The sequence below is a fragment of the Pteropus alecto genome, unplaced genomic scaffold (genome assembly GCF_000325575.1).
Source record: "Pteropus alecto unplaced genomic scaffold, ASM32557v1 scaffold164, whole genome shotgun sequence".
NCBI lineage: Eukaryota > Metazoa > Chordata > Mammalia > Chiroptera > Pteropodidae > Pteropus > Pteropus alecto.
In genome coordinates, this window is record NW_006439568.1 from 5,139,485 (window position 1) to 5,165,026 (window position 25,542).

General features: G+C 43.2%; 1 non-coding gene and 1 pseudogene across 1 annotated transcript; both read right to left on the reverse strand.

Moving 5' to 3' along the window:
• Positions 1–19,532: 19,532 nt before the first annotated feature.
• On the reverse strand, positions 19,533–19,632 carry LOC112483736 (annotated as a pseudogene).
• A 100-nt stretch (positions 19,633–19,732) lies between these two features.
• Positions 19,733–19,836, reverse strand: LOC112483734. The gene has a single exon (XR_003047734.1). It is a non-coding gene; the product is annotated as a U6 spliceosomal RNA (small nuclear RNA).
• Positions 19,837–25,542: the final 5,706 nt, after the last annotated feature.

The following is a 25,542-nucleotide window of genomic DNA, read 5'->3' on the forward strand; positions in this document are numbered from 1 at the left end:
CTCTCTTGGTGGCAGCGCCCAGGCCACGACTAGGGCTTGTGGAGTGAATTCCACACTAGTGGGGCCGGGACTGCTCGCTTCCTGGGACCCCTCTGGCTCCTGCCTGTGCTGACATATGGCTTTGTCTTAGGAGCAGAGCAGACGAGTTTCAGAGGACGCCAGCCCGGTGATGAGGCTGCTCTGGTTTCACGTGGGAAGGCTCGAAATCCAGATCTAGTGAATGAAGGCTATTCCTTCCTCTCTGGCTTTTTTTTTTCTCCTCCTTTCTAAAACCAGGGGGCCTTAACCACTTTGGTATTTCAGTGCAAGGCCATTCAACCTTGATTGCTTCTCTTTCTAGCACAGCAAGCATTGAAAACGTGGTTCTCACTAGGACAGCCTGACTTGTTGAGACAGATAGAATGATCTGTTTTGACAACGAATCTTACAAGGATAGATGTATTTGTGAAATGTTGGGCAGTTTCGTTTTATCATTATTTTTTAACGCTGTGCCATGGAACACTTTTTCTGTTTTTGAACAGCTTGCAAGCATGCTGCAGGTATTTGGGGAAATTCTGTTCTATGTTTTCTGTAATAAAATCTGATACAAAGTTCTATCTTTTCTATGATATCTAATTAAGTCGTTTAGTTTTTATTGTAGAGGGTTTATTTCTTTTTAGATCCCAGCTTTTCCTTAAGGAAGAATGCCATAGATATTCTCAGCGAAACATATTTAGTGTCCTGGGGCTTAGAGAAGTTTTAAAAGTGGTGACATAGATCCAAATGGCACAGACAAAGAAGGGGTTCATGGTCTCTGTGCACTAAAGATGGGGTGCAGAAGAATGATAGACATTAAAGCCAGGTGGGACAAATCTTTTCTTAGCCTATAAACTCTAGAGGAATCCTTAAAGATTTTCTCACTTAAAACTCGCATTTGACAGATGAGAAAACTGAGGTGCCGAGAGGCAAATGACTTGGCTTGCCACGTAGCCGGTTAGTAGCAAAGGTCTGTAGACATCAGGTCATCACTCTATTTATTATCCCACAGATTTTATACATCAGAAAGCTGAGGCTCAGAGAGGTCAAGTGATTTGCCCAAGGTCACACAGCTGTGTATAGCAGAGCCATGTTATTTATATCTCTGGATCATGTTCTTTCTACTGAGAGGAGTAACTGAAGTTTGTATCGAACTCAGTCCCTTTTCCTTACTTACTGTGGGTATCGCCCTGCTTTCTACGCCTCCTCCACGAGAGCCCCGCACCCTATCGCCTGCCATATTTGGGCTGCGACGCTTATGCTTTTATTCCAGTTCACTCCTGGATCCCCAAATTTCAGCACCAATGTAATCAACAGGAATATTTCACGCTGCGCATGAATGGAAAGAGCCACTGCCAGGCTGGTTTCCCGGATGTGGTGGACGTTCTCTCTCACGGCTCATTCCACTGGTTAAATTATCGTCTGGGCCTTGTCGGAGGGAAGATCGGGGAACCTAGGGAGTCATTCGTGACGTTTTCTGGGAGATGAGGTCTGCCTACAAGTGAGGCCTGGCCTCAGAGTCACAAGATGCACAGTCCCATCCCAATATCATTGTTCAGACTTGGATGAACCTTTAGGGGCGATAGTCAAAAAAATATATGGTTCTCCACTGTCTACAGAAAAAAGCCCATACTCTCTTGCTGAGCGCTATAATGTCCCACTTCTGATGTCTGAGTGTTGGTTACAAAAGAATTCTGAGTCTTGGGGGAAGACTGGGAAAGAATTACACGTCCTACTAGCGATGTCTGCTGGGGGCGTTGCATGGAGAGGGGTGGCACGTGGGCTGTGGGTTCGAAGTTCACGCCGGAAGCTCGCCATGCTCTTCTGTCCGTCCCCGATTCTTGCTGCATCGCCCCTTTCTCCTCTGTACTTTCTCTACCCTTTGGTGCGATGGTTTGAAGAATTGAACTGATCCGAATTGTTTCTGCAAGTGAAAATACATGTAGAAGCCCAATATATAAAATAAATGTAAAAACTGAGATGAAACGGGGGCTGCAGAGTCTACTGTGGTCCTGCAGGTCTGCCCTGGAGTCCCCAGGAGCCACCCTCCAACCACCATCCACTCTCTCCCCTACTTGGACATGCATGGGACCATAGCATTCTCGTGAGCTTCTCTGATGACTTTTATAGTTGCTCATGTGAGTACAGTTTGTCCTGATATATAGACACCTCTGGGTGGGTCTCTGTGTGGTATGGAACCTGAGGTCTATACAGTCAATTCTGATAAAAATGCTTTTATTTGAATGTATGACATTGTTTATTTGGTTTTACGGCTTTTGCAAACTCTTTGTTGTTTTGTACCTCCCATATCCACCTAAACTTAACTTTTCTGGACTCCTTTGTTTTTGTAAAATTGGGTTAGTATTTATTAATGACTCCATTGAGTTTCTGAGCTGAATTCAATTTATGCAAAAGTGGTTATAACAGCACCTGGCACAGAGTATGTGCTCAGTAAATGGCAGTTATCACTCTTATTGTAATTATTACTATTACCTCAACACCATTAGGATAACGACACTTCTCTCCCTTGACTTCATGCCCAAGCTCCTGCCTGAGAGGTGGCTGCATTTGCTTTTCACTGGGATGCAGGAAGAAGTGGACCTTTTGACTCTTGGCTTGGCTCCTGGGTGTGTGAAGTGAGAATTAGTCATGGCCTCATTCACCATCTGAGAACATTCACACTTGTCACACCTGCTCGGAGAAGCTCAGAGTCAACCAGCGAATTGCCTATTTCCCAAGCCCGGCCTATGCTCTGGGGAAGAGTCAGCTTCAAAAGTCTCGCAAAGGCCTCCTCACAATGGCTCAGTGACATCACTCAGGAAGCTGGTGGCAGAAGCTCTGCCTTTGAAAGGCAGGAGAAATCTGTGCCAACTGCGGCCGTGTTTTCTCAGGTGGGTTCTCCCAGGCACCCTTCCTTGCCTGTTCTCAACTTGTGCTTTTAACCCTAAGCAGCGGGAATGTCTTTTTTGCTAAGAGACCAAGAACCTTTAAGAAATCTGCTCTCTGGAAAGGACATGTTGGGGTGCCAGGTCCTTGGCTGGAATTATTAAGTGAATTTACAAATGAAGCATTCATCCTGATAGGAAGGCTTTAGCTGGGTCTTGGTTGCTCATTTTGGGGGGCACTGCGTTTCTTCTTTGTCCTCCTTTTGGATTTCCTAATTGCTGGATGACTTGCTTTTTCTAAATTTACCATGTTCTTTCACCCCCCTGGGCCTCTTCCTAGAAAACTTGTCCCCCTTCCTCTCCTTTCCACCTTCAGGCTTCAATTTACACACCCAAGTCTCTCTTGATCTCAAAGGCATTTGGACACTTTTCTTTCAGTATTATGTATGTCTTTTCGCATGATATTCCAAACTCTGGGCAACGCGGCCTGTTTCCTCATCTATCTCTCCTGCTGCAAAGTCACCTGCATGTTCCCAGGGACTGTGTTATTTGTTCATGGTTGTAACTCTGGGGCCTGGCTGACCCCTGGTCAAAAAAACCAAAAACCAAAAACCAAAACACCACACAAATGAATGAATGAAAGCATCAAGAATAAATGGTTATTTCTGTTTTTCTCACTTCCCATGATCTGATCCAAGCACGAGAAAGTGAGGAGTGACATGGAAGAACAGATTTTCAAATATCGTTCCCCAGGAGCACGCTTTTGATAATAAACTTGTGTGCAGCATCTCAATTTCTGGAACAGATAAAAGTAGGACTTTTCTGGTTCTAGGAGGAGAGAAGCCCTACTGGTCTCACTTTCTCCTTCCTCCTCTGGGAGTACTGAGGCTTCCCGGGCAGAGCACAGTTTTGAGAAGAACTGAGCAGAGGGACCACAGCCCAACCAGGGTTCCAATTTCCTTATTAATCATGGCTGATAGTGCTGACTGTGCAGGTAGATGGTTGGGCCAGTTACTCTGCTAAGTGCTTTGTTTATATCAGTTTTTCACCCTTAGGATAATCTTATGGGGTATTTACTACGCTTGTTTCTATTTTAGAGAGGGGAAAACTGAAGCAGCGTACGGTAGAGTAACTTGCCTGTGGTCCCATGACCGCCGTGTAGCTGAGTCAGGAGTTAAACCCTGGCTTGTTGCCGCTAGGGGCTGAGCCCTGAACACACGGCCACCTGCAGCAAAGTAGCAGGACAGCCCTTGAAAACACTCGTGCTCCACTGAGCAAGGTGGTGGCCCTTGCTAAGTCCTTAGCTCATGCAACCTGCACTACGCCCCCATGAAGGGGAGACTTTATTGCCATCTTATCACACTGGCACCAGAATCAGTTCTATCGACCCTTCTCATTTGTTCATCAGGGCCACCTATGACCAAGAAAGGGGTCAAATAAAAAAAAAAAAACACAATTCGCCCAACATTTGCATACCTTTTGTTACAGCTGATCTCTTCCTTTTCTTTTTTAAGAGAAGCACTAATTACTTAAGACCAGAGATGCTAATTAGGCTTGGCTGCCTCAGCAGGATTAAATAAATTGACCAATCTACTTTTTTGGAAGCAGAAGGTGGGAAAGAGACTACTTCTTAGCTGACTGTGCACCAAGAGACAGATCCTTATTTTATATCAATTGTCTGTGAAAATTCCTCTAGACGAACACAGGAGGGAAATCTGGCACAAGTCCTGGAGCAGGATAAAGATGTTTGAAAATCCTTTCAGAAATGGTAACTCAGATGCTGCTTCCATCTGCCCCATTTCTGCCTATTTCTGTCAAGAAATATAACCCCCTGTCTCAGGATTCTCAATGCACCGAAGACTCCAGAATGATGTACAGAGTAGGAAGTATTGCTGCTTCTTACAGGGGACACTTCACAACCTCGCGGATTCTTTTCTGATTAGATTCTCAGGGGCTGAGGGCCCATGATCAAAAGTGTAATGAGATGTGCTTATATTAATGGCTGTTCATTCAAGGGAATCTCTGTGACCTATGAAAGCAGATAGCTTTATCAGCAAAGTCAGGAAGGAGAGGACCAAGGCAATGAGATTCTTTTTAAAAATCAGGAAGGTGAGATTATGGGGCCGCGGTATTTGTTAAGGCTGTTCCCGAATATTTTGGTTCTGTTCTGGGCCGTGGTAGGGTTTCACTTACCCGATCCCATTAAATTTAGGCATGGCCATGTGACTTGCTATGGGCAATAAAATGTGAGTGACACTGATATCTATCAGCCCTGGGAGAAAATGTTATGACCCAGTATGCTTTGTCTTATTCTCTTCCCCTCTGCCACAATGACAGGCAACATTAGAGATGGTGACTGATTCTTTAGCCTGGTAGCGATGGTTAATTTTCTGCATCAGCTTGGCTGGGCTACAGGCCCAGTTGTTTGATCAAATGGTCAAGATGTTATTGTGAAGGTATTTTTTAGATAGGATTAAGATTTAAATCAGTAGACTTTGAGGAGAGCAGATTACCCTTCATAGTGTGGGGTGGGCCTTGTCCAATTAGTTGAAGTCCTTAAGAGCAGACTTAGGTTTCCCACAGAGGAAGGAATTCTACTCCAGACTGCAACATAGAGATCCTGCTTGAGCTTCCAGCCTCCTGCCTCGTGGCATTCAGACCCAAGGCTGCAACATCAACCTTATCTGAATTTCCAGCCTACTACGAGCCTGGCCCACACAGGTTTTAAACTTGCTAGTCTCATTACCATCATGTGAGCAAATTCTTTAAAATAAGTCTCTTTTTCTTTATGTATATATCCTATTGGTTCTGTCTTTTTGGTCTTCTCTGACAAACACACTAGGTAGAGATGGCCTGGAGCAGAAACCTCAACCAACTCATAATGAAAATGAAGGGTAAGCAAGAAATAAACCTGTGTTGTTAAAAGCCACAGAAATTTTGGGGTTGTTTGTTACTGTGGCATAACCTAGACCATCCTTGCTGATAGAGAACTTACACACAGTCTGTTTCATTCATCTATTTTTTTTTTCTGTATATTTTTTCAGAAGCACAACTGAATCTCAGTTGGACCTCATGATTCAGCTTGGCTTGAACAAACTTAAAATCATTCTATTAATTACCTTATTTGTGAATATTGATGTGAAATATAAAAACCAAATCTACAGAATTTTAGCTGAGAAGAAGCAAGTTTGGAAAGAAATTAATTTTAACTGATAGCTTACTTCTGAATCAGGTACTGAGCCAGGTGCTTGGCATATATTATCTCATTTATTTCTACAACTAGTTTATAAGGTATGCATTATATTATTTTTCTTAGAAAACTAAAGCCAAAGACACAGAGTTAGTGAATGCCATATGTGGAATTTTGAATCAGAATTATGTGTGCTAAAGCTTATGGTAATTCTATCAGAATTTTTAGCAGCAGAAAAGGAATTTATTGCAAGGACATCAGGTAGCTCAGAATCACTCACAGAATCAATGGGATAAACTGAAAAACAGATTTATAAAAGAACAGGTCTGATGAGGGTCCCAGAGGTCTGGGAAGCAGGGATGCTTCAGCGTCTCACTGGCAGATGCTGCTGGAATAAATGAACTCTTCCTAGTGTTTTATGTTTTTGTGCCATTTCTGGTCAAGTTCAAAGTCTTGGATTCAACTGGGTTACCTTGGATCATGGGCTCACTCCCTGGCACTTGCATTGACTGTCCTAGTAAGACTATCTACCATTGGAGAGAGGTGATGTCCTTCTTTCTGATGTCCTCAGGAGGACATCATGGGCAGTTGTCACAAAAAAAAACCCCCTCTGTGTGTATGTATGTGAGTGTGTGTGAGTGTGTGTGGTGGGGGGGGGGGGCGGGGGAACAGGGGGAAAGGTGCTGAATGTCAGGCAGCCAAAAGGAAGAACAATTCTAAGACTTAGTTTGGCTAGAAAATTCCCAGTTTCCTGTCTGTTGTCCTGATGTCATATTGATAGAAGCCATTTTCATTCTCCTTGAAAATGTCCTAGTTTGGAGGATAAATTATGGGGTCACTAAATAGCACCCCATATACACAACACTATTACTCACCTGAAGCCTTGAGTAGCCGAAACAGGGCATGTCATCGGGCATGGAGGCCTATCATAGACTTGTTTTTCCCTCGATTTGTTTTGATTCGGCTCACAGCAGTGTATTTCTAAACTCCTGAATCATTTTTATCTGATTGGTTATTATCTAGTTCTACCAGCTGGAAGTTACATGTGCCCTTTGCTGATGAAGAAGTCTGCTATTTCTTTCTGATGAGAAGGACTAGTGGTGACTGGGTCCTGGAACAATTTCCAAGCTCTGCGCAGGGTTTTGATTGAGAGGCCGTGCCAAGAGCATGTGTCAAGTTAATGTAACTACGAGCAGGTCCTATAGATCCCACTTCCTAGATATTCTTTGAATTAAGCCATTCCAGCTGCCACTGTTACTGGGATTGCCACCTCCTGATTCACACCAGGCCTTCAGTGCTGCCTTTGATCATTCCATTCATCACATGGCAGTCGAAGTGATCTTCCTAAGGTGACAGCCTGATGATGTCAGCTCCCTTGCTGTGATGGCTCTCTACTGCTCTTGGTTAAAGTACACGTGCCTTCACCTGGCCTGCAAGGCCTGCCTGGTCTGGCCCAGTATATCCGTCAGCCTCCGTTCTTGGCATCCTCTACCTGGTACCCCTTCCTCCTGATGCTCAGGGGCTCGGGCCCTTTGGAGATGTTTATCCTTCTGCCCGGACAGCTCTCTGTTTCTCTGTTTCCCACCAATTATGTCTGGGATGCTCTTTGCACAGTCGAACAAAAGAAGCCATGGAATTGGGGTTGGATGAATTAGGTTGATGGTCATGGGAGCAAGAGTGAGTTAAAAAATATAACACGCTGGTAGGAGAAGGAAGCTGGGACTCAGAAAGGATCTGGTTTCAAAATCCAGATTCTGCCATGTTCCTTGGGCAAATTTATGAAGCTATCTATTTTTCCAAATTTCCTTAATAACAAAATGGGTGTGAGAATAAGGATGAACTCCCATTAATGCATGAGCATGTGGTAGGAGGAACATGGCTTTGTTCCTCCTTCTAGATAACTGAACAATCTGAGGAAAGTCATCTATCTCTCCAAATCTCTCTTTCCTCATCTATTAAATTGTACTAAAAATAACTTCTAGTTCAGAGCAGGTTGTGAGTATGACATGATAAAACATAGACAAATGTGCTATGATAGTTATATATTTATTATTATCCCTAAGAATGACAAAATTGACTTTCTTTAACATCCCACCTTACAGCTGTTCATACCTGACTCTTTCCAGGCTGGGGAAGGGGCCGTCATAGGAGTCAGCTTTCCTTATACATAGCAGCATGAGTATGAGAAAGCTGCATCATTTGTGGTTGTCTCCTGGGCCTTTTGGATGTGGTATTATTAGCAGTAAGGGAATCACAGCAGCAGGGAGATAGCACCATGCCAGATGGGCTAATGGACCCCAAAATATTGCTAGCTCCAGTCTGACCTGTGCCTCCTAAGCAGTGAGGACAGGGCTGCTTATGTAGCATAAACCATGAAGAAATACACGATAGACTATAATGTGAATGGCGCTCCCTAGAATGGTGCAGTGACAACTCATATCACTGTATGTAGTGGCTCCGGCACCTACCTCTAGTGAAGAAATACACGATAGACTATAACGTGAATGGCGCTCCCTAGAATGGTGCAGTGCACAACTCGTATCACTGTATGTAGTGGCTCCGGCACCTACCTCTAGATTTTCTTCTTCTGACGTGGTGTCTGGGCAAAAGGTCTGGGGTTTGTGCGGTGCTGTGGGCTGTATTGGAGAGTTTTCCTCACCTGAGTCAACAAGGGACCTCAAAACCAAGGCAGCATGTCGAGAAAGAAAACCATGAAGAAGGCCAAAATCTAGGACTCGGCAGGTGAACCCAGGTGGTTGTCCAAATGAAGGGGCCTAAAGCAGCTATTGAAGCTGGCAGGGGAAAGAAGCAATCCCAGAACAAGGGAAAAGAACAAGTTTAAATATATAGAGTGCATGGGGAAGCTTGAGTCAAGTCCCTGGTGCAGGCAATGTTGGTCTGAGATTTGCTTTAATGTGCAGGCTGAGGTGTAATGGACCATGAACCTGTCAAGTTCAAAGGCCAAGAATTAATTTGGCTCTTTATAACCTAAACCATCAAACAAGTGTTTATTTTAAAGGTTTTATCTTCTTACGTGAAGGAAGACCAGAGGTAGGCACGACAGGGCTGGTGTGAAAGCCTTATAGAATCATCTAGGAGCCAGACTCTTTTCATCTTTCTTCTCCAAGGTGTCCATCTTAAGGTCATCTCATGGTCCAAGGTGGCTGTTTGAGTGCCAGCTGTTATAGCAGCATCTCAGGTTATCAGGACAGAGGGTGGGTGGAAGGTCAAAAGGGACAAAATTCTTGGCTAAGTCAGTTCCTTTTAAGCAACTTCCCCAGAAACACCCCAAACTCCTGCTAACCATCTTTGGCCAAAATTAGTCTCATGGCCAAATCTAGCTGCAAGGGGAGGTCAGGAAATTTGCAATTTTAGCTGAGCACATTTCTTTCCCCAATAAAATTGGGGTGTTGTTTCTAATGAGGAAGGGGAAAATGGTTATTATAGACAAGTGACAGCCTCTGCCACTGGGGCCTTTTGCATATCTCTTTATATGACTATTTTTGTTGGAATTCCCCTTCTCAAAAAAGCAACAAGCAGGCACAGGTGATTGTGCTGGGCATATAGTGACTGCTCAGTAAATGCCAACTGGGTTGATGAATTAGATCGTTCATTAAACCATTACACTGATTGAAGGGCAGGGGAAAATCTGAGCTCTTCCTTTCGAATACTGGTCAGAGCCAGAACAAACATTCTCCCGCAATGTGGACCTGGCTTGCAGAAAGCCCCACTGTTCCAAAATCTCAGCATGGGTCAGAACTTGATCTTGCCTTTGTTGCTGCTTCAAATGACAGTTCTTCATTAGTACATTTTGTATGGTGGCTACCGGTGCCTTAAGAAAGAAGTTTGTGATTTATGAAATTACTTCTTAGCCAGAAACATATTAAGCTAAAATAATGAGGCAATGACATTTTTTCCCCCCATATATTCCAGGGCATTACTTGCCTGCGATTGCTTAAGGAAACTTGGCCTTCACATGGCATACCAGCGTATATTGAATGTTGCGAGTTTTTTAGGGTCACCCAATAAATGGAAAAGGCAGACCATATGTGTCAGATCATTGGAAGTTCAGCTTTGTTGATTTATACTTTGAGGTGTCAATCATTAAAAAAATTATTGAGCATATACTTTGATATATTCTTTTTGGGGAGGGGCAGCTATAAAGATAAATGATACTTTGTTTTTTGCTTTCTGAGACTTTACCATTTAGTGCAGGAGATAAGATATGGTTGGCGGAATTGAACAAGGGAGAATGTGAGGAGAACTCTAATGGAGAAGCAGTGAAAAGCAGAGCACAGAGGCTCAGATTGGGGCTGGGAGGGGGCCTCCATGGGAAGCTGCATGGAAGAGGTGAACAGCTAATCCTTGAAGGATGGGGAAGATTTAGACCCATGGAGAGAGGAGTTGAGAGAGTGAAGGCGCATTCACCTTGAAAGGAGCTGCAGGAGCAAAGGCCTGGAGAGAAGACAGCCTGGGGCATCTTCAGAGGCTGCTGAGAAATCAAGCTGGGTTTTGTAGATGTAAAAATCTACTCAGAGAAAAGGGCCCCATAAACATATAAGCTTGGAAATTGCTAGAGATTTTAATTAAATATTAGCATACTGAAGGCTCTGAGACAGCCCTATCTTTATTTAAAAAAAAAATTTTTTTACAGGGATGTACTGTCTTTCTTCTTTTTTTTTTCCTGTATTTTTAATTTTTTTTTAAAATTAAGTTTATTAGGGTAACATTGATTAATACAATTATATAATTTTCAGGTGTACATTACAATTTAACATCTGTATATTCTATTGTGTGTTTACCACCCAAAGTCCAGTTTCCTTCAGCTATCATATATTCGATCCCCTTTACCCACTTCACCTTCCTCCTAAACCCTATATTTGATCTCCTTTACCCTGTCTACCCCGCCACCCACCCCATTAGTAACCACTAGTCTACAGTCCTCTGGTAACCACTAGCCTATAGTCCATGTCCATGAGTCTCTGTTTGTCTTGCTCATTTGTTGTTTTTAGGTTTATATCCCACATATATGTGATGCCATGTGATTTTCAACTTTTTCTGTCTGGGAAAGCCCTATCTTTAAAGGCAAGTTCACATCTACAATAAGTCCTCTCTTAACATCAAGGTTAGGTTTTTGGAACTGTGGTGGAACTATGTATTAGGAAACCAGCTTAGGCTGATTGATATTGACAAGAGTGAAGTTTCTGTGGCATCTCATTGGTGTTATGATGGTACCCGAAGACTTGCTGTATTCAACTTTGTTAAACAGATAAACCAATTTATAAGAGTGGGAAAGACCTTTTTTACCTAGATGCAGAGTGTTGGAAATGTGGTTCGTCACTGTTTCCAGGAAGGGGGAATGGGTTTGCTACGCGTCTAGCTGGTCGCTTACAATTGTACCACTCAGACTGACATCCTCAGCCAATAGCAAGATAGATTCCAGGCCAGAGTCTTTCTTCTTCACTACCTTGTCCACGCTCATGCAAAAAGAAAGTAAAATGCAATGGTCTTCAAAGTTTTTTGCTCCTTTATGCTTTAAAAGTATTTTGAAATATTATATATCCCCTTATATATTTCTTAAGTTAACTTATAAGTTTTTCTTCATAAGTTTAAATAATTGCAAAGGATAAAACCTCTAATATATTATAAATATTTGAAAATTTTAATAAATCAGTCTTTTAAATTAATCCAGTAGCGTATAAATTCCATAGTCTTCTCTTTTATCAGGATTTTCTCAATCATCTAATTAAAAAAAAAAATCCACAGGAACTGGCTTTTACTTAGTGGCAGGAAATTCTATATCACATATTTTTACCTTAAAAATCACACTTCCATTTTTCTTCCATCACAGAATTGTCTCTTATTGTAACATTTTCATGTTTGAAGGTCTTTTATAGATCAACCCATAAAATCTTTCTGCAACAAAAATGTTTCCACATTGAAAAAAATTATTTCCTGTAACTCCAAGGCTCCAAGTTTCAGAATAAATTTCATTTGGATTGAGTTATCATTATAATTATTATCAGTTCACAACCGATCAAAATAAGATATGTATAAATACTATACATTTTAATAAATATTGATCATAAACTTAAAATGTTATTGGAAATGCTTCTCTAAATGATAAATATGAGATGAGGCTGTATTTCCCTATTAATAGAGGTTTGGCAGACACCAAATTTTAAATTGTCCTTTTGTTGGGTACCTTGGGTTTGTTTCATACTTTGTACGGCTGAAAAGCGTGTCTTTTTTTTTTTTTTTTTGCAGAATGGGTGAAAAATGGGAAAGGCGGCTGGGAAAGGAGAATTGGCTTGCTACCCCAAGACGCTTTTTCATATAGATCAATTATATAAGAGAATACACACTTGATAATTATGGATCTGAAAGTTGTTTTTTCTAAAACTATTTTATTTGTGCCGTGTATGTCTTGGGAGGTCTTCAGGTGAATATAGCCCAATCTGAAGATTGCTGGTGTATGGAAAAGAAAAATGACCAGGATTTCAGGATTTTCATTTTGCTCATAACTGGCTATATTCTCCTAATTAAGTTACTTAACCTCCAGGGACTGAGTCTCCTCCTGCTTCAGAGGACTTCGGGGCCCCATCAGCCCCGTATTCTGATTCCCAGGCCTCTTTCTGGAGATGGAAGTGACGATATCATCGAGGCTGCATTTATTACTGAATATCTCCATCAAGTCATCTTTTTTCAAGCAATTAGACTATGCGGCAATCTCATCTCAACATATCAGACAGATCTATGAAACTGATCTTTGACCTTGACGGCAACTAGAAAGGAACTTAGATGAAGGGAACAGAGCTTTAGAACGTTTCTTCTCTTTTTTGGCTTGATCAGAAATTTGGTTTCCACAGCTCGCATGACTAATTCTGTGCTTCAATGACTCTCTTATAAGCTGAGCGTGTAAAGATGGAAAAACTCCCCTGCCATTTTCAGGAAACATTTATTATAGACGATTTTATACGTCTGGTCAGAATGGGCTAGTTGATCTTTCACAAGAACAGGATTTGGCAGAAAGCCTGGACTCCTTTACTCCTCCTCTTGCCAAAAATCACTCTGGAGCCGACCTGGAGGCTTCTTGATGTCCCACATGAGGTCAGATTGAGAAATGGCTTGGGCGGGAGTAAACTTTCACCTACAATGAGACACCAGATCTGTGTACAGGTCTGTGTTCCAGGAAGTGCAGGGCAGAGGTTGGTGGCTTTATCTTCCTGGAAAAAGAGAGATGTCACATCACATATGGAAGATTGGAAAAGGCACAGAGAAGCCAGGCCATAGTCCATTCTCTTAGCTAGCAAGAAGGATCACCAAGAAAGATGGGTGCCCACTCTTCTCTTTCAAATCTCCCCAGATTCCATGGGTTACCTGGCCCAGCCAGACGCTCAGTGTCTCTGGATCACCTCCTTTCCCCTGTGGTATGGCCACTTCATCTCCATCTGAAGAGTCAACCCCACTCTGTCTCCCAGGGCAAAGACTGACAAGAGGCAGGAGGTCCTCAAGCCACGGGAAGGGTTTAAACAGGGTGTGTCAGGACCGAATTTCAGCTTTAGATGTACTGCTCTGGCTTTAGCTGTGTAGAGGATGTTCAGGTTATACCGTGGTGATAAAGTTATCATCTTGCTGGAGAAACTCAGTGAGTTTTACAGGTGTGTTGCCTGTGTTATGTGGTGAACACAGACAGTACATCTGGCTTGCTGCAGAAAGCTGATGTTATCTTTTTTGGAGATGAACAGAGGCTGAGTTTCTGAAAATAGAGATTTTTCAGAGGGTTTCCTGTAAGCCAAGTTGGTAGGCCTTGAGCTCTGGACTCAGATAGTCCAGGGTCTCTTTGCCTACACTTCTGATTACCATGTGACTTTAGGCAAGTTACTGAACTTCTCCTAGCTTGTTCCTTATCTGTATATGGGGGAGGAAAATTGTGTCTACTACACAGGACTTTTGTGATGATTATGTTCCAGGCCTGTGTAAATATTATGCTGTCTATTTTCAGAGAACTGTGGCTAGAAGAGGGAGAGAATAGGAAGAGTGGGTGAGCGTGAGGTGTGGGAGCAGGAGGATATGATGTCTCTGAGTTGGATGAGCGGAGATGCTGTAGTTTTGTCCAAGAGTAGCGCTAATTCTATCTGTTTTAGTTCTAGCTCAGACATCCTGACTGCTGGCCTATCAGCTGATAGTGGTCAGTGGTCTAAAGAGATTAGTTTTTTGGTCCCCAGGATGAGCTGGATCTGAGTAATAGCTGGTCCCTTGGGGTGGGTATATTACTCAGCATTCTCCAGAGAAACGTAACAAGGTGTGTTTGTGTGTGTGTGTGTGTGTGTGTGTGTGTGTGTGTGTGTGTGTGTGTGTGTGTGTGTGTGTGTGTGTGTGTGTGTGTGTGTGTGTGTGTGTGTGTGTGTGTGTGTGTGTGTGTGTGTGTGTGTGTGTGTGTGTGTGTGTGTGTGTGTGTGTGTGTGTGTGTGTGTGTGTGTACTTTAACAAATTGGCTTACATCATGTGGTGTCTTGGCGAATCTAAAATCTGTAGGCTGGGCCATCAGTCGGTAGACCCAGAAAAGAGTTGGTGTCTGAGTCCAAAGGCAGTCTGCTGGCAGAATCCCCTCCTGCAAGGGGGAGGTCAGTCTTTGTTCAACTGATTGGATGAGGCCCACCTCAAAGGGAAATCTGCTTTACTCAAAGTCCAGTGATTTAAATGTAAATCTCGTCCAAAAAATGCCTTCCAAAAACATCCAGAATAATATTTAAGTAACTATCTGGGCATGATAGCCCAGCCAAATTGCCACATAAAGTCAATTGCAGTGGTCATGCACTACCCATGGGCTGGGGGCTGGGCCATCTCATGCATGACCCATGCCATTCATTCACATACCTTCCTGAATCTGGGAGGTATTTGAGTTTGTGATGCTTACTCTAGCATCCCTCTTCATGATTATGTGCAAGATTTCTTCATCAGATACTTTGTGATAAAGTTTGTCTTGTTGGACCCAAACAACTTTCTGGGCGAAAATACCTACTCTCCCTTTACTGGTCTCAAGTGATCCCTCCATTATCATGAATTGGATAGAGGATGAATACAAGGCACGTTGGGGTCTTTGACTTGCATGGATGTACTGTAACTCACATGCGAGGCACGTTGAGATTGTAACGGCATGGCCCTAGCAATGGAGAGAGAGCTGGACAGAGCAGGTGGGCGCTGGGGAAAGCCAATTGGCAGGAGCAATTGCCCCAGGGTGCCCAAAGGATGTGGCAAGTTCTCGTGTGTTTGTGCAAGTGTGTATTTGGACAGGGCAATCCAATTTGAAAGTGAGGTCCCCCTCTCACACTAGAAAGTTCCAGAAGGTTGGCAGCACTCTGGGACTCTGGGCAGCAGGGCCCAAGCAGGGAGGAGACAGCATAAGCTACATCGGGGTTGAGTTTTCAGAAAGCTTAGGTCCAGGGAAGACAGGACCTGGGCCTGGGGAATGGCCAGAGTAAAGTACAGGGGCTAGAGTCAAGGCTTCTTTGGTTTAGAGGCCACGTGGTGAGCCCAGGTTCATCTCAGCACAATCTAATCGACAACAGGCAGCGAGATTCATCTCAGACCTCGTCTGTCGTTGCTTCTGAGGCTGCTGTCCTGATCTAGGCAAACAAGAGAATGGAGAGTTGAAACTGACAGATGTGAACATCATTGTTGACCGTGACATGCAGGCAACAGGGCCAGCAGCCTTTATGTGTGTCAGAGAATTGGGTTGACGATGCTGGTGTCCCTGCTCCCTCACTGTTCAACTCACTCACGTCCTTGGATGAGACCCGAGAATGAAAGGGGGTACGCTGATGAGGCAGTGGTGGGCTTCTCCATGAGATGGCGCTCGTAGCTTGTCTATGTGTGTGCCTGTCATTTTATTTTATTTTATTTTTTGCTTTGATAACCAATTCATCATGTAAATGATACTCTTTCAGAATTCATAGAAATATAGCTTGTCTTTCCTAATCTTAAAAGCAGATTTACGTACTTTTGTGATTCCTAGGAGATCATATTCCTGAGAGTTAACTTCTTTCTCCTTCTGGGATGTGGTTAGTGTCAGAGGGAGGTGGCGAGCATGTTATAATCTCCCTAGCTCCTAACTCCTGTACCCGACCCCTCCCCAAAGAATTTGCAATATGGCTAGAATTGAAGATCCATCTACAACTCTGACTCAAGGTGGACTTTGAGATGTGCTATGCTAGAGATAAAAACAAGATGGTATCACTGGAAGAGGGAGGAAGAGATTAATTCTGCCTAGAAGCTTCTTGAAGGAAGATTAGGATATCAGTGGGGCCTGAAGGAATGATCATATTTATGAGGGAAAATACTTTTTCTGAAGATTGTGAAGTAGAAGCATCAACAAACAACCCAGGTCTCCTAGTGATAATGTTACTCAGGGTAGACCTTTTCTTAAGAATTATTTGAGATGGAGACCTCACATGTGAGTCTGAACTTATATGGAAGAAGGTGGGAGGGAGGGATTGAACATTACAAAATCCAGGAAGTGCCCCCAACTTCTGGAGAGGAAAGGAGTCAGGTAAATACTAACCCAGGGCTTTGGCAATTAGGAGGAAATGATCTCTTTTGAAGTTATTTCAGGCAAGAGGTGAAGTAAAAATGCACAGCTTGGGAATCAATAAGTAATTAACTGCACATTTGTATCATACTTTAGAGTTTAGAAAGCAGGATTGCAATGTAAGAATTTTTGATATTTCTGTTTAACAGATGAGGAAGCAGAGACTTGGCGAAGTTAAGTCAATTAGTTAAGATACCATAAATAGTAAGTGGCCAAATCCTATTGAGAGAATGGGTTCTGGAACATTTCTTGATCTATTTTTAACAATTTGTGAACCTAATCTTTCTTTAAAAAAATACTTATTGAGCATCTACGTGCAGATACGAGATATCTGATGGTTTTGGATATAGTTCCTTCTCTCTGGGAGCTCACGGTGTAGCGAATGGCTCTCAAGTGGGCTGATTTTGCCCCGCCTCCCCCAACAGAGTCCGTTTGGCAATATCTGGAGACAGTTTTGGTTGTCATGACTGGGGGAGATGGGCACCCCTGGCATCTAGTGGGTGGAGGCCAAGGATGCTGTCACACATCTTACAATGTATGCGACAGGCTTTCCCCCCCACCCCCGCACCAAAATGCTATTTGGCCTAAACTTGTCAATAATGCTGAGGTTAAGAAATCCCGGTCTAATGCATCATTCATTCATTTATTCATTCATTCATTTTATTACTTATTCTATTAACTTTTTGAGTATGTGCAATAGACCAGACACCCCTCTACGCTTATAGGATATGGTGGGGAACAAGAGAGAAAAAGCCACCTGTCTTCATGTCACATTCTGGGTGCAGAGTGAAGGGCGAAGATGAGAGAAAGTCAGACAGTACCAAGTCAAGGAGAAAATCAGGCGGTGATGAGTGCAAGGTAGAAAGTTCAGATGTGTTGGTGTAACTATGTGTGTAACTTGGGGGTTGCTTTAGAATGGCTGGTCACAGAAAACCTTTTAAAGAGATCAGAGTAATGACTACCTTTGAATGACAGGAAGCCATCTGAGGAAAAGGCATATTGGGCCAAAGGAACAGCAAGTCCAAAGGCCCACAGATGGAAATAAAGTGGGAATGTAATTTCAAGAAACAGAAGGAAGTCCTGATTGTTTGGAGAGGGTGAGAGTAATGGAGATGATTCCAGAAAAGGTGACAGGTGCTACATCCTATTGCGGCTTTGTCAGCCAAGGTAAGGAATTTGCGTTTTCTTCTGCAGCCTTATCCGTGGTTGTTCTCATGGTGAAAAATGATACGGGTTGTGAAGAAAAGGAAAGAGAGCCTTGGGGATAAAGAGGGTGAGGGGTATGACATTGAATCTGATGGCCAGAGAAGGCCTCTCTGAGACCTAGATGTTGAGAAGAAGACAGTGTGAGAAGGCTTGGGAACCAGTAAGATCCCGGGGGTTATGGGTCAAATTGTGGCCCCCTCCATTCTGTGTTGAAGCCCTAACCCCTGACAACTCAGAATATGACCGTATTCAGAGATAAGACCTCCAAAGAGGTGATTAAGTTAAAATCAGGCTAATAGACTGAGCCCTCGTTTAATCTGACTGGTGTCCTTATAAGGAGAAGAAATAGGGACAAATAGACACGAGGGCTACATGTACACAGAGGAAAGACCTGTGACGATAAGGAGAGAAGGTGGCCATCTGCAAACCAAGGGCAGAGGCCACAGAAAGAACCAATCCTGCTGACACCTTGATCTTAGATGGCCAGCCTCCCAAACTGTGAGAAATAAATTACACTGTTTGAGCCACACTACCTGTGGTATTTTGTTATGGCAGCTCCACAGACTAACCCATCTAGGGCTTGGTTTTCTCATCCGTTGAGTAAATAATGGCTGTCGTAGATCTTTAAGTTAAGGTTCTTTCCATTTCTAAAAGCCTTTGATTCTAAGAAATACACAAGCTCTTCTTCAAGACTGCCTGATGCTTAGTCCCTTACTCCAAAAATGACAGAACAACTGCGGAAGAAAGACAGGCGCCCTAGGGAGGAATTTGGGATTAGATATGGATTTCTGGTCAATTTCAAAGAGCGCCTGGGCTGGGAGAATCACCCAGTCATTCTTCTCCCACAAAAAGGGAATTTGAAATCCCAGATGGGGATCCACGTGATCACAATGGCATGTATGTCACCCTTGGGGACAGGCAGAATTCTGTGCTAGAGTTTCCAGGAAGAAGATGGAACTTCAGGAATCTTCCTCTCGGAATGAATCCCCTAGAGACCAGGGTCCCCATGGAGGACTTTCAGCCCCATCAATGCTGGCCACACGTACCATTCCAGGCATCGCAGGATCCCTACCTTCTGTGCGAAGGAGCCTTTTTGGCTCATCTTGTCCTTTTTGGCTCTCGTAGTGCCTCTGAGAGTGAAGGCTGGAGTGTGTGACTGGCTCCAGAACTCAGGAACAAGGTGGATGAAGCTTCCGCATAGTTCACGGGTGCCCTTGCTTGCCGAAAAAACTCTGACCTAGCAAGCAGTGCCTCTGTCCTCTAAACAAGAGCCCTTGAAGAATGGCGGATACTATTGAGCAATTACTTTTGTTTTTAACTTTTTCCTTACAAATTGAGATACATCAGGATATATTGAAGAGGCAGACTATGTCTTGCTGCCCAGCCTTAGTTAATTCTCTATCCAAATGTCATAATTCAACAAATATTTACTGAGCAGATCCCATTGCTCAGTTTTTGGGGGGAATCGAGGTGGGGAGGAGATAGACACTAAACCAGTATGTGATGTGATGTGTGTGCGTGTGTGTGTGTGTGGTATTTGGATAAAGTGGCTGGCAGGGAATAGTCGCCCATTAAATGGGAAATGAATGAATGAAGGAAGGAACAAACGAATGGATTGAATAATTCATTCTTTATTTTTCTTTATTTTTTTATGGAACGCTTTACGAATTTGCGTGTCATCCTTGCACAGGGGCCATGCTAATTTCTGTATCATTCCAATTTTAATATATTTGCCATTTGAATAAAGTGGCTGGCAGGGAATAGTTGCCCATTAAATGGGAAATGAATGAATGAAGGAAGGAACAAACGAATGGATTGAATAATTCATTCTTTATTTTTATTTATTTTTTTATGGAACGCTTTACGAATTTGCGTGTCATCCTTGCACAGGGGCCATGCTAATTTCTGTATCATTCCAATTTTAATATATTTGCCGCCGAAGCGAGCACGAATAATTCATGCTTTAGGATCCATTTCTGTCTCTGTCTCTGTGTTTCCAGTGTAAACCCTGCTAGAATGTAACTTCCTCAGTCCCCTAGAACGTGAGCTTTGTCACAGCAGGGTTTTTATAGCAGTGTGCAATCCTGCATCCCCAACACCCAGAACAGTACCTAGCACATAGTACGTACCCAACTAATATTTTTTGAATGAACAAATGAATGACTTTAGGGAATAAACGAATCTCTCTGGGCCTCATTCATTTATTCAGCACATGTGTGTGTATTATTAGGTCTATGTTAGGTTCTGAGGATGCAAAGATGACCAAGATGAAGTCCCTGCCTTCTTGGGGTGGTTTACAAGGGAAACAGGTGAGCACACAGGTCAGTATATCTTGATGATTCCTATGATGGAGGAGAGCAAAGGGCCACTGGGAGCACAGAGGAGCCAGAGCCGCAGCTTAGAAGGAAGTGAGCTGTGTAAGAAGCGGGTGAGGAAATCGTACCAGGGAAGGCACAGTGCCTGGAGGTGCGAGAAGTCTGGGCTGCAGTGTGTTCATATGGCTGGACCGTGGGCACTTTTATGGGGAGAGTGACAGGAGATGGATTAAAGAGGTAAGCAGGGCAAAATCACAGAGGGTGTTCGTGCTCAGAGGTGTAGACTGTAACTTGGACATAGCGAGGAGTCATTTAGGTGGGGAAGGGTCAAAATGAGATCTATTTTAGAAAGATCCCTTTGATGGCAGAGTGAAGAATGACTTGTCCTTGGAACAAGAAGCAAGGAGCCCCCTGAGGATGTTACTGTAGTAATCCGGGTAAGAGGCAATCATCCTGGGCAAGCAGAAGACACAGAGAGGTGTTTCAAGGGCAGAAAAGACTAACTGATTAGGAAACTAATCGATTGTGGAGGCTAAGAGAAGATGGTCTGGGGCCTCTCTAAGGATTCTGCATCCGGGTGAGTAGGGTGCCAGTAACGAAGAGAGGGAGGAGGTGGGTTAGACCACCACCCTGTTGCAAATAGCCACCTGGAGCTTACGAGGGACATCAGTGTCGCTAATGCTGACTTGGACCTGTTAGTAAAATGAGCTGGTCAGAGCTTAAGAAAGATGAGTAGAGGCCTGAAGATAGAACCTTGGGGAAAAGAGCAACATTTAAATGAGAGGAGCACTGGACATTGAGAAGGGGTCAAAGTGCAGGAGGGAAGAGAGAAAGTGATACCTCCCGACATCAGATCGTGTCACCTCACTACTCTGTAGGCTCCTTGTGTGTTACAGATAAACTCTCGTCATTAACACACATATCTGGGATGCACTGGAAGCTGTCAGCCTACAAGGCATCCCTTCCTGCTTCTTCCTTCCTAGCCAAACATTGATTTGCTTAACTATTTGTCCCCTTCTCAGGGACTCAGGATGGCTGGCCTCATCTTTAGCTCTAGGGATAGATCCTAATTGGTTTGGCCCAACCTGCATATGACAGTCCCTGGTGAATGTCACTGACCCATGGGCCTAACATAATTTTAAATGGACCAATTGGGCCCCAAACAAGAACTTTCATTCCATGCTGAGAGGAACAAGGAAGACAATAGCCCCAGTTCCACTGGCGGCCTCAGGATAGAGCCAACGCTGCGGATGGCGAAGCAGAGAGGCAGAGGGAATTGAGGATCCTGCTGATGGTGATCGTTTGTATTGCTATGGTTATTACTACTTAACAGTTCTTTATTGCCACCCCACCCTGGCCATACTGACTTTGGCATCGACCTAGTGACATGATTTCACTCATGGCTGTGACTAGATATGCCATTTGCCTTTCTGAGCAGAAGCTTTAAGTGTGATTGTGTGGTGGCTGGAACTCTCTGGCTTCTGCTCTCCACCTTGGGGACAGCATGGCCTACGCGGTGGCTACTCCTGCAGCCTGAGCTTTAGAATCAGACATGAGTGCTAGGTAGAGCCGAGAATTGCTGAGCTGGGTCAAGCCCAGCTGAGTCTAGCAGAGACCAGTTGAGCCCAATTGACAATATTGTGAGCAAGAAATACATATGTGCTCGTTATCGTAAGCCACTGAAAATTTAAAGTTGTTTTATCATGCAGCATAACTTAATGAGAGCTGATGAGAATAAGAAGCTGGATGAACAGCTGAATCCATCAACTTGGGGTGTGTGTACCGCCAGATAAGCAAGTAAAATTTCCTTATCACTTAAACCGTTGTGAGTTAGAATTTTCTGTTACTTGCAGCCAAAATCATCTGTTCCACATATCAAGCTCTTCATGACTAACTTTTCCCAGTCTTATCTCCCTCTGCATTTCGTACTTTGTTGGCATGGTTCTTTTTCTCTGGCGACCGTCTGCTTCACCTGACCAACTTTTACTCAGCCTTTACAATCCAGATCGATGCTCTCTTCTATGTGAAATCTTTGGCTCTTTGGGAAAAGTTAGTTATTCCCATAGCACTTCAATATTTCTCTTACTGTGACCTTTACCATATTGCACTGTACCTGGGAACAAATCTGTCTAGCTCACTAGACCACCATCACGGTCTGTGTCTTGTGCATTTTTATACTCTTGTGTCAGTACGTACCTGGTATGGAGTAGGTTCGCAGGAAAATTTTGCTAAATAGGTGAGTAATACCTTAAATGTACTCCTGTGAGATATTACTGGGAGAAGATCAGGTGTTTGTTTTATGTAATGAGACCTGACTTGTTTTATGTATAGTGATCTGAGTTGCAGGTCACTAATGGAGTTAGACTACACTGGATATACAGAAGCACCAGTCTTCCAGATTTGAATGGAAAAAGGGGAGAATACTGAGAATCCCAGACTATCCAATTATCCGACCAAAGCATTCCAGTGGGTCAGCAGGCTCTGGGATTTGGCAGCAATTGTGTGCATTTGGAGCCTTAGAGAATTTACTAACCCCCTGAGAACCAACCATTTTTGCAAAGACTATGAGACTTTGAGGTCATCTTGTCTGATTCATTTGACCACAAATGGCCTGAAGAAGCTTACGTCATTGCACACCGTTTAAGTCTGATTCTTGTCATCTCGCCGTGTAGTTTAAACTAATATTTATCACCCCCTACCATGTTGTAGATGCTGTGCCGGGCATTTCAAATAAAAATCTCTCATCTTACCAGGTATCCATTTTAAAAATAAGGAAACTGAGGCTAAAAGAGGTCAAACAAACTCAAGGTCACATGACTCACAGAGCACATCTGGGATGTGGCCTCAGATTTTCTGACTCCAAGTCCAATTTTTGTTTGTTTTCTGGCCTACAAAATAGAGATAACATCTGCCTCAATCGCCAACCAGGGTTGCAGTATGGATTATATGAGATTGTTTAAATAAAAGTTTTTTTTTTTTTTTAATTTAGATAGCATTAAAATCAGTGATGCTTAGCTGTAGCTTGTTTGTTAATGCCTTTATCTGAAGTACTGAGAAACGTGGAGCTTTCTGGCATACCAGGACACTGGTGGGGAGGATGGAGCTGCCCAACCCCCTCTCGCATTCCATTGTGGAGGTAGGTGTCTAACCCGCCACCTTACAGGCCAAGTGCTACCCAGTGTCCTCATTGCTAAAAACCTAATAGAAATAATGGCTAACACTTGGAAAATGTCTATGAATCTGCTGTTTGGCCCATATTATTTTTAATTCTGCAATACGATAGTTTTTAGGGAAGACGGTGAAGTTCAGAGACATGAAGTAACTTGCCCACAGGCGATGAGGGACGGAGTCACCTCTTGAACCCAAGTGTGTATGATTCTAAAGGGCAAGATCACCTGACCTGGTCATTATTTTTTATTTTAATAATTTATGGATGTGGTTCAGGGTAATTCCTTTCCCCTGTTCTTTCAAAATATCAGTGTCCTTCCGTAGGTAAAAACTCCCTCGTTTGCCAGTCATTTTATATACATTTTAAAATAGTTTCAGCTGGTATGGATCAGAAGTTAAATTTAATTTTGTGTGTGTTGGCTGTTGGCATTTATTTATTTATTTATTTTGTAATATTCCATTTTAATTTGACATCGTTGTATAAATTGCTTTTAATGTGGTTTTTTAACAATGTCAAAACAATAGCAAATTTATTCTTTAATGGAAAGCATAAATATAAAAAAGAAATAAAAACACTTGTGCTTATTTAGCATTTCATTTCAATTTGACACAATTGCAGATATTTTAAATGTGAATTTTTCTAAACTTACAATTATTTATTTTTTAAAGTTTATTGGGGTAACATTGGTTAATACAATTAAATAATTTTCAGGTGTACATTATAATTTGACATCTATATATTCTGTTGTACGATTACCACCCGGAGTCCAGTTTCCTTCAGCTACCATATTTTTTGATCCTGTTGGCACTTATTATTTGAACGTGAGTTGAGCAAAAACATTTAATGATTTGGGAATTCAACTGATGACAGGTCGTTGCTTCTCCCCTTCCTCTGCCCTGATCAAACAAAGCTCAGTAAGTTAGACATTTAAACGTGACAAAGGCAGATGGATGGCCCTTGGGTGGAGGAGCTGAGGCCATAAGCGGGGGGGCGTGGCAAGCTGTGGCTGCTGTGGCCCACAGGACAGATAAGACCTGCTGTCTGTTCTGTGTGACCCTCAAGAGCCAAAAGGTTTTTAAATTTTTTTAATGGCTGAAAAAAAATTATGGAAGTTTGGTGTTTTGGGTTATGAACACACCCCCATAATATCTTGATTTTGCTCCTGAGGCCCATTAAACCTAAAATACTATCAGTTCTCTTATAGTGAAAGTTTGCTGACTTCTGACATAGGCTTTTACCTCTCTGAAGAAGGAAAGGAGCAGCATCTCCTTTATTTCTGGATCATTTTCTGTTCTTTTTCATTCAATTCAATACAACAGACATTCCCGAGCAGGGCTTTGTGTAGACACTGTGGGGAAATGAAGGTGGAACAGGCCAGTCTCTCAGTGGGCCCTTGGACTCCGTGGCATTGCTTTTTTCAGGGGAAGAGGGTTTGTTCTGGAAGAAAAAGAAAATATTTCAGGGAACGCAGTCTGCAATGAGCAGAATGAACTCATTTGTGAGTCCCTGGCTTCTAATCACAGCCCACCACGAGCCTTGCCTGAACTGGCCTCCGTTATTGCACGAATGCCTGGAGAGGGTTTCGTTTTTGTTGGGAAAAGAAAGACTTCCTCTTTTCTACAGGGCACAGAAATTAATGGAGGAAAGTCTGAGAGAGGCTCTCCTTTCTACTTCAAGAATGAAAGGGAGTCTGTTGTTTGAACAGGCTTCAGGCAAGAATCAGCTCTGATTCAGCTCTTGGCTGGACAGCTGGGCTTTGTGGCTTCTTGGTCGATTAAAGCTTCCCAGCTAACTGCTCCTGGCAGTCTGTCTTCTCCTGAAAGCCCAGATGTCTGACGCTGGACGGTGGAGATGAGAGCTCAGAGGGCTATGTCCAGAGCATGCGCTTCTTCAGATCTGTGCTTCCAGCGGTCAGCTGCTGGGGGCCTGTGCGTGAATGGGCAGAGCAATGCCTGGCTTCCTCTGGGAGGCGGGTGGGCAGAGGCACCCTGTGCTTTGTGGCGTTAGTATCCCTGAAATCCTTATCATTATTAGAGATATAAAGTTGAATTTCTTCAAAGAAGTTTGGAAAACTGGCACATCCAGCCCATTGCCTTTCAAGGTCAAGGTAAAATGGTTTCAGGTCCTTTTCCCATGAGATTCCACTCCTGTCTCCAGGTTCCTCCCGCATG